Consider the following 10,248-nt stretch of genomic DNA (forward strand, 5'->3'; position numbering starts at 1 on the left):
TCCACAGCCGTGTTCTCACATGTGTAGCGGTTCTGCATCACTCCGTATGTCTCATCGGTCCAGAGTTTGCGTGCAGCCCTTTCACACACAGATTTCAGGCTTCCAAACAAGAAAGCATGCGACTAAATATCACAACTATAGCCAAATCCCATTCATGTAGGAAAACAATAATGAGGTTTTCTCACAAGCTTAGTACTATGGAGACAGAATTAAAGAGTAATGCATGAGTTTTCTCAAAAATAAGTGAAATTGGGGCTGGAGAGATGGCTCAGTGGTTAAGAGCATTGCCTGCTCTTCCAGAGGTCCTGAGTTCAATTCCCGGCAACCACATGGTGGCTTACAACCATCTGTAAAGAGGTCCGGTGCCCTCTTCCGGCCTGCAGGCATACACACAGACAGAATATTGTATACATAATAAATAAATAAAATAAATATTTAAAAAAATAAAAAAATAAGTGAAATTTAACAGCTCTCATTAAGTGTAATGGGATGCATGCATTCATTCCCACTAATTTTGGTTCTTCCTAGTTAACCCTGAATTGTGCTTAACTATAACACTAATAAATATTCTTCCAAATTATCCTTTAATGCCTCTGTAGAAACAAAGTGCATAAACATGTCACAATTTGCTGAACCATCAGAGTATGGGACAAGAAAGTGAGAAGCTTAAAATGTTGGCAGTGGGTCCAGATTACCCAGGCTTTAATCCTGCCTCTGAAAATTAGTAGCAATGTGAGTTCATGGGATAAGGAACTTAATTTTTATGTTCCTTTTTTATAATAATACCTCCTTCAGAGTGTTGGAAAAAGTAAAAGTGTTAATGCATTTCACCTCAAAAGAGATTTCCTGGTACCTCGAAGTAATGCCATTAATGCTGCTCATTTCTCATTAAACATATTGCTGCCTACAGTTTATTTAGCAAATTAGAACTGACTTCTATCAATTGATCACAACCTCACAGGGTCCAGAAGAAATTTCTTGAAATGTCTAAAATTCAAGTAATGTTCTTTCCTCAATATAATTACTTTCTTCCTAATATTTATGTCGCTAAAATGAAATGTTAAATGTGTGTGAACGTCACCATTGTATCTGAAATTTTCTCGTAGCTTAACATCTAAATAGTTTTTGAACAAAAGCAGCAATGAAAAATGACATATACATCATATTCTAATATGATGGTTAGATTTTAAATAAGTCATCTAATTGCCTCTTTAATCAAAAATCACCTCATATGTTATTACTTTATATGAAACTTTAACATTTTATCTTTAAAGATTGTTAATTATGGTAGAACACACGTTAGTATAGTCAATTAAAGTGGATAGTCCTTTATCTGGAAGAAAATATTAATTGCAGAATCTTCAGTTTCTAATAATGTTTAATTATACTTTAAAAATTAAAATGCCAGGTGGTGGTGGTGCATGCCTTTAATCCCAGCACTGGAGAGGCAGAGGAAGGTGAATCTCTGTGAGTTCAAGGCCAGCTTGGTCTACAAGAGCTAGTTCCAGGACAGGTTCCAAAGCTACCGAAAAACCCTGTCTTGAAAAACCAAAAAAAAAAAAAAATTAAAATTAAAAAATAAATTAATAATATATATTGAAGGTCAATAAAATTGATAAATATATTTTATTACACATGGAAAAACATGACTAGCTAGCAGTTTTTTTCACTTAAGTTTGAATACACTTCCTGACATTTAAAACATGTTTTCTCAAATATATCATGCTATTTTATCCATTCATTCATTAATCAGTTTTTGATAGTAGACAACTACTACAGAAAAGACATAGTTTTAGGTACTTTATAGACAAAGTAAAGGGAACATAATAATGGCCACTGTGCACATGAAGTGTTTATTCTAAATAATGACCTAGGGCCCGCCCGGATTGTTTTCTCGGGTTTTGTTTTTGCTAGTCTATTATAAAATTAAGAATCTGGATAGCTCTTTATATGACTCATCCTTTTTAACTAACTCATGTTAGTTATTTTAAATATATAATGTCTGTTTCTTCCAAGGCAATTTACCTATAATAAGAAAGGCTACATATTTTTGAGTTTATCATTTGACGCTTTGTTTCAAAGAATTTATATTCTTATTTTTTTCTTTTATTGACTTTTATTAAGGTGTACATTTTTTCTCTGCTCTCCTCCCTACCTCTCACCTCCCCTTCAGCCCTCTTCCACAGTCTCCATACTCACAATTTACTCAGGAGATCTTGACTTTTTCTACTTCCCATATAGATTTGATCTATGTATGCCTCTCCTAGGGTCCACATTGTTGTCTAGGTTCTCTGGGATTGTGATTTGTGGGCTGGTTTTCTTTGCTTTATGTTTAAAATGAGTTATGAATGAGTATATGTGATAACTGTTTTTCTGGGTCTGGTTTACCTCACTCAAAATGATATTTTCTAGCTCCATCTATTTGCCTGCAAAATTTAAGATGTTGAGGGTGTTTTTTTCTGCTGTGTGGTAATCCATTGTGTAAATTACCATATTTTCGTTAACCATTCTTCAGTTGAGGGACATTTAGGTTGTTTCCAAGTTCTGGCTATGACCAACAATGCTGCTATGAACATAGTTGAGCACATGTCCTTGTGGCACGATTGAGTACCCTTTGAATATATACCCAAAAGTGGTATTACTGGGTCTTGAGAAAGGTTGTTTCTTAATTTTCTGAGAAACTGCCACACTGACTTCCAAAGAAGCTGTGCCAGCTTGCATTCCCACCAGCAATGCAGGAGTGTTTCCATTACCCCACAACCTCGCCAGCAGAAATTGTCACGAGAGTTTTTATCTTGGCTATTCTTATAGGTATCAGATGGAATCTCAGAGTTGTTTCTCTGATGACTAAGGATGTTGAACATTTTGTTAAGTGTCTTTCATCCATTTTAGATTCCTCTGTTGAGAGTTCTCTGTTTAGGTCTGTATTCCATTTTTCTTATTGTATTATTTGTTCTTTTGAAGACCCATTTCTTGAGTTCTTTGTTTATTTTGGAGATCAGACCTCTTTCTGATGTGGGGTTAATGAAGACCTTTTCCCATTCTATAGGTTGTCATTTTGTCTTGTTGACTGTATCCTTTGCTTTACAGAAGGCATTCAGTTTTAGGAGGTCTCATTTATTAATTGTTTCACTAAGTGTCTGTGCCGCTGGGGTTATATTTAGGAAGTGGTCTCCTGTGCCAATGCATTCAAGTGTATTTGCCAGTTTCTCTTCTATACGGTTCAGTGTGGGTGGCTTTTTCTTGAGGTCTTTGATCCATTTGGACTTGAGTTTTGTGCATGGTGATAGATAAGGATCTATTTTCATTTTTCTACGTGTTGATAGCCAGTTACGGCAGCACCAATTATTAAATATGCTAACCAAATAAGAGGAAGACTTTTATGGCAATAACTTTAAATCTTTGAAAACAGAAATTGAAGAATATACCAGAGAGTAAAAGATCTCTCATGCTCTTGGGTAGGTAGAGTTAACATAGTAAAAATGCCAATCTTACAAAAAAAAAAAAGCAATCTACAGATTCAGTGTAATGTCCGTTGAAATTCCAGCAAAATTTTCACAGACCTCAAAAAAATGGTACTCAACTAAATGAGGAAAAGCAAAAAACACAGGATAGCCAAAACAATCCTGTAAAAAACAATACTCAACTTCATATGAAAAAAATAATAGCTAAAAACATTTCTGTACAATAAAAAAAAAAAAAAAAAAAAAAAACTTCTGGAGGTATCAAGGTCCCTGACTACAAACTCTATTACAGAGCTATAGTACTGAAAATAGCCTGGTAAAGACAGACAGGAGGACCAAGTGAACTGAGTTGAGTACCCAGATAGTAATCCACACACCTTTGAACACCTGTTTTTGGCAAAAAAAAAAAAGCAAAAGATATCAAATGGAAAAAAATAAAGCATATTCTTTGTAAGCGTAGAGCTAAAAGATCAGGGAGATTTTGTACTTTGTCACAGCAAAAAATTCAGAGAAGCCATGAAATCTATAAAAGCCTTATTTGCAATTAAAGATTGTTGCCTTTTCACCAGCAAAACTGATCTGCAAATGTAGAACATATGACTGTTTGAATGGAAATGGTCCCACCGGCTCATATGTTTGAATGTTTGTTTCTGAGTTGGTGCACTGCTTGGGAAGGATTAGAACACCCTCTTAGGGAAGGTGTTTCATTGTGTTAGGTTTTGTGGTTCCAAGATTTCATTACTGGCTTTGTCTTGATTTTACAGGAAACTATTGGGTTAAAATACTTAGAAGACTAAGAATTAATCAGATGTAAAGGCAAGGCTTTGGCTTCAGTCTAGAATTCATAATCTTGTGTGTAACAGACAAATCTTAAAACTTTCCAAATTCTATAAGAACAACTATTACCTTCAAATTACTTACATAATTGTTCTATTTTTGACTGTATATTGTTCCATATCTGATAAATCTAAATCAGAGTTTTGAGAATAATTTATGTTTAAGGAGTTAAAACATGCATCTTAAAATTATAATATATCAAAACTGAAATTTTCAAAAAGACACAGAGTCAGTTAAGTTTACAAAAAGAAATAATCTATATTATTATGCAATCATTGAGAAAGAGAATAGGTATTAAGAACAAAGGAATTAAGCTATTTCCCGTCTTTGATGCAAGTAGGTGTGAAACTTTGATAAAACTAATTTCTCTGGGATGTTTGGTATCAGCTGACAAACAAGTCTATTAGTTTCCTTTCCTGTTGGTGTGACATATTCTGAAAGAATATTTAGCCATTTGAACTTCTTGAATTTTGCATGCAAATGGATGGAAATAGAAAACACTATCCTGAGTGAGGTAAGCCAGACCCAAAAAGAGGAACATGGGATGTACTCACTCATAATTGGTTTCTAGCCATAAATAAAGAACATTGAGCCTATAATTCGTGATCCTAGAGAAGCTAAATAAGAAGGTGAACCCAAAGAAAAACATATAGGCATCCTCCTGAATATTAACCTTCATCAGGCGATGAAAGGAGACAGAGACAGAGACCCAAATTGGAGCACCGGACATAATTCTCAAGGTCCAAATCAGGAGCAGAAGGAGGGGGAGCACGAGCAAGGAACTCAGGACCGCGAGGGGTACACCCACACTCTGAGACAATGGGGATGTTCTTTCGGGAATTCACCAAGGCCAGCTGGCCTGAATCTGAAAAAGCATGGGATAAAACCGGACTCGCTGAACATAGCAGACAATGAGGACTACTGAGAACTCAAGAACAATGGCACTGGGTTTTGATCTTACTGCATGTACTAGCTTTGTGGGAGCCTAGGCAGTTTGGATGCTCACCTTATTAGACCTGGAAGGAGGTGGGAGGTCCTTGGACTCCCCACAGGGCAGGGAACCCTGACTGCTCTTAGGGCTGATGAGGGAGGGGGAGTTGATATGGGGGAGGGGGAGTGAAATGGGAGGCAGTAGCAGGGAGGAGACAGAAATCTTAATAAATAAATAAATAAATAAGTAAGTAAGTAAGTAAATAAATAAATAAATAAGAGAACATTTAAACATGAAAGATTTGGTTTTTTTCACATCCTCAAATCTTTCTGTCCATGAGGAACAGGTCAACAGGTCACTGTGTGGGGACTATGTGATGGGAGAGAGGTGCTCACCTCATGGAATTCAACACCAGGTTCTCTTCCCTTTTTCCCTTTTGCCTTCTTGATCTTGGGCTTTAAGATAATGCTGCCTAGATTCAGGATGGTTCTTTCTCTTCTTCTTCTTTTTTTTTTTTTTGGATTGAGAGTGCTCTGGTAGTGTTGCGAGTTATCTGTGGGAACATAGCAACACTACCAGAGCAAAGCCTCCTAATCATTCGATGTCCCTCAGAAGATGAAAATTCAACATTACCCAGCATACGGAGAACTGAGATTTGATAAACTGTATAGATGCTTCTAGCACTGACCGCCTAAATCTATGTTATTTAAAATTTCTTAAATTAACTTCCAGAATATTAAAATTACAAGAGCTATCCCATATTTAACTTCTGCATTGCCTGGAATACTAAGTACCATAAAACTAACATATTGCAAAGGGTGGCATTTAAGTGGAGAAATTTTAACAGCTCTTTCTTCTGCGTCATTTTTAGCATTCTGTAGTTGGCATGTCAATTCTATCAAATTATATATACCTGGCACATTTTAAATGAATTTATGAAGAGATTTATGTGTCATACTAAATATCTTGATAGGTGTATTAATTATAAAATAACAGTATGAATTCATTGAACGTATATATTTAAAGATATGTTTTCCTATATTTCTGAGATTTAGTTTTCATTCTAGAAACAATATTTCAATGAATTGTTCAATTAACTGATTGAAGTGGAATTTGGCATCAGTTTTAGGTATTCAAATTAATCTGAGCAGTTTTAGTTAAATTAAATATGTGAACCACATGGATAAATATCACCAGAACATTCTTGTAAGAATTCTCCTTTCAATAGCATTTTTTATCATGTCTTATGAGATTTTCAGGTGATAACTTCATAACTTACATTTTATTTTATTTTTGAATTTTGTAGTTTTTTAGCAGATTTTGTAGTTTACCATGTAGACCATACTAACCTTTTATTCATAAAGATCTGCCTGCCTCTTCCTCCTGAGTGGTGGGATTAAAGTTGTACACAGCCATGCATAGAAACATCTGTATTGGACTACACACCTGACACTTCTTTTTTTTACTGAGCTCTACATTTTTCTCTGCTCCCCTTCCTGCCTCTCCCCTCCCCCTTCAACCATCTCCCCAAGGTCCCTATGCTCCCAATTTACTCAGGAGATCTTGTAGAAACCTGACACATCTATTAAATTTCAAATTGTCTTTGTCAGTAACCGTTCTGCTCTTGAAAGAATTATTGTAATGTCCTGTATCATTATATTCATCCAGAATGTATCTGCAAAATTATGGTGCTGGGAAGTGCAGCTTTGGAGGAGATTAGGACAGGATGGTATGACTTTCAGGAATAGGATTGGCTTCTTTTGCTGAGCAGATCAGCCTCTCCAAAATGGAAAGTACAGCTCAGCCTGACTGCATCCTTGTTTTCAACACCCAACTCTGCAGAGATTCAGAAGTGAGCTTTAGTTAGATCAACGCTTTTTCAGCCTGCTGTACACTGGCCATTGGATGTTGGAACAGCTCAACATTGACCTTATTAATGCATGGCTGTGCTCTCCACAATAGGCATGCAAAGGGGAGCTCAGAAACAAAAGATGAAAAATCCTGAGTTCATAATATCAAGTTTCTTTGTTCATTTGCTTAAAATTATTCCAAAGACACATCCATGTACATAGTTTGGATAAATGTTAACAAAACATTTTTATCAGGAGCAAGATCCTACTGTTGCTAATGCTATAGCTAGAGAAAATTGTGAAGTATTATCCTCGAATACCCATTTTTATCTTAATCAATTAATTTTAACTTCAATTACTAACAGTTTTGAGTCTTTTAGAAATATCTTTTAGATATTGAGACTCTTTTAGAAATTCAGACTTTTCATTGATGGCACAATTAGCCCTCCTAATAATTTGGTATTTAATATCAATCACAATCTCTACTCATCAATGTCTTCTTACTAAAAGTTATTGACTGACTAATAGCATTTTGGAAAACATTTTTGTACTGAAACTGAGCAGAAAGAAACTGGACTAAAATCAATAGAACCCATCTCTGGGTCTTGTTCTGTCATTAATAACCTTGTCTTTCCTTATAAAGAACATACCCTTGGGTTTGTTTGTTCATCTTTATTTTCCCATCTTACAAAATATCACAGTAGTCTAGTTGAGCACAAAATTATGATCATTACTAAACATTAAAATATACCTCACTTCCCTTTCCTCTTTTCATTTGACATTTACCATATTTAGTTGTTTTCAACATTGGCAGTGATTATAAAAGTCTGTTCCTTGAATAAAGAATCTGCATTACCACATATTCAGCAAAAATCCTCAGGATTGAAGCGTTTTCTATTGAATCAAATGCTCTGTGAGTAAGTTAACAGTATTCAGATGAATAAATTTTCCTGTAGTACTGATGAATATTAAATATAAAAACTTTTGTTCTGTGCTCTGAAGTTTTAAAGGCTTTGCCCTAATTTTTAGTTAATGGGAGTACATAAATAGTCTAAAGAAAATTCTCTCAGGCTCATTGACAGAAAAATAAATTGGCATCCTGAAACATTCTTTGGCATCTTCTTCATACAGATATAAAAAGCAATTTATGAATACTGAGATTTTAGATAAAACTTCTAGTCACCCTCCTGTGGTCCTGGAATTGTAACACACATGCTTGACTCTATGCAGGAGATCTTGAGAAGCAGAACTGCACAAGATGGCAATTTCCCAAAATAAGATATTTTGTCCTCATCCCTAAGAGAAACTGTCATTTCCTAAATTATGCAATATCAGAGCCTCATAGTTTGAGTACAGATTTCAGACTAAACTTGGGGTTTAGAGATAGACAAAGCCCTCTGTGAGGGGACATTGCAGCAGGTAGTGACGGTAATAACTTTTGCCCGGAAATAAAGGCAAAACAGAATTGGAGGTTCCAAAGCATCTTGGGCATAGAAGAAAGGATTTGAAGAAGTGAAAGAAGAGCTCAAAGTTTGGCATGTTGCATCTAGAAGCATCTTTAAAAGTTATGTACTGCTGGTAGCAAAAGGCCAGAAGCTCTAAAAGTCACAGGACTATAGAAGGAAGCCTTTCATAGGCAATAGATACAGGAGCAAGAAAATCTGAGTTCACAATGTAGCAAAGATGGACTCCAGTGAGTGGTATTAAAACTATACCAGTGATCTATCAAAAATAAAATATTATTAGAAAACTGCAGGAACTCCAACCAAAGCCGACTCACCTGACTTTTACACTCTGCACACAGATAGTCTCCATGTAGGCTACATGTCAGCAGATACGGGGATCCTTGACTTAAAATGTAACTAAACCTTCAATAAATACTCATAGGAGTTATTCCCCTCATTCAAAACTACCAATGTTATCACATGATCAAAGAGTGAGTTAATAACATAAATAAACTCATAGATGGTACAGTGGTTTCAATTATAACAAAATATTATTAAGAAGAATACATAGTAAGAAAATTGAAGGCATAGATATATTTTAACTCACAGAAAATACAGAAAAATAACAGAAGGATAAATTCAAAATATTTTAATATTATATTTGACTTAAGAAATATATTATTAAATATCTGGGTAATATCTGTGGCCTCCCGAACACCAACAAAGTTCTAAAATGAAATGCAGGGGAAGAAAAAGAAAAAAATCATTATTGGATTTTCTAAATAGGGGAGTTCAGCAAAAAGGGTATGTATATGATAATGGCCTTAATTTTTAAATGAAAAAAAAATGTATTAAAATAGAAACAGAGGGCCATGCGCAGACTCAGTTCCTGGAGAAAGATGGCAACGGCCGAGAAGCAGAAGCACGAATGGGCGGGTGAAGATCAGCCACTACATCCTGGGGAACAGGCTGGGCGTCGGCACCTTCGGCAAAGTGAAGGTGGGCAAACATGAATTGACTGGACACAAACTCGCTGTGAAGATACTCAACCGGCAGAAGATCTGAAGCCTTAGCGTGTTCGGAAAAATCCGCAGAGAAATCCAGAACCTGAAGCTTTTCCGACACCCTCACATAATAAAACTGTACCAGGTCATCAGTACACCATCTGATTTTCATGGTGATGGAATATGTCTCAGGAGGAGAGCTATTTGATTATATCTGTAAAAATGGAAGGTTGAACAATAAGGAAAGACGCCGTCTTTTCCAACAGATCCTTTCTGATTTGGATTATTGTCACAGGCACATGGTGGTCCACAGGGACTTGAAACCTTGAAGGCGAATTTAATTAATCCAGGCCAGTGGGTACAAGAAGACAATTTTAATATAAAAGCACACTCACACACCCGGAGTTCAGCGATCCACCGTAAACCGGAAACAGGAACGGCTCCAGTCTGCGCGTCCCAATTAATTAGTAAAAATATTCGCCCGAGGCTGTCCTGCCCCAAAAGGCGGGGTCTCTCTACATCTCCCCCTTTTGTCTAAATAAAAGTTGTAGTTAGAACTAAACTAACTACAACTATAAACAATAATAACAAATAATAAATATAACAAATAATATGGAGAACAAAAGTTTTGTCAGACGCTCTATCACAAGAAGTCTAAATAATGTAGAGAGTAATTATAATTATATAATCTTCAACTCCGTCAAAGATCTGAGAAGG

At 35.7% G+C, this 10,248-nt stretch overlaps 1 pseudogene; it reads left to right on the top strand.

Annotated features, from left to right (window-relative positions):
* Positions 1-9,399: 9,399 nt before the first annotated feature.
* LOC101988168 overlaps positions 9,400-10,248 on the top strand; it is an 8,994-nt pseudogene continuing 8,145 nt past the window's right edge.

Source organism: Microtus ochrogaster, linkage group LG5 (assembly GCF_000317375.1).
Source record: "Microtus ochrogaster isolate Prairie Vole_2 linkage group LG5, MicOch1.0, whole genome shotgun sequence".
NCBI classification, from domain to species: domain Eukaryota; kingdom Metazoa; phylum Chordata; class Mammalia; order Rodentia; family Cricetidae; genus Microtus; species Microtus ochrogaster.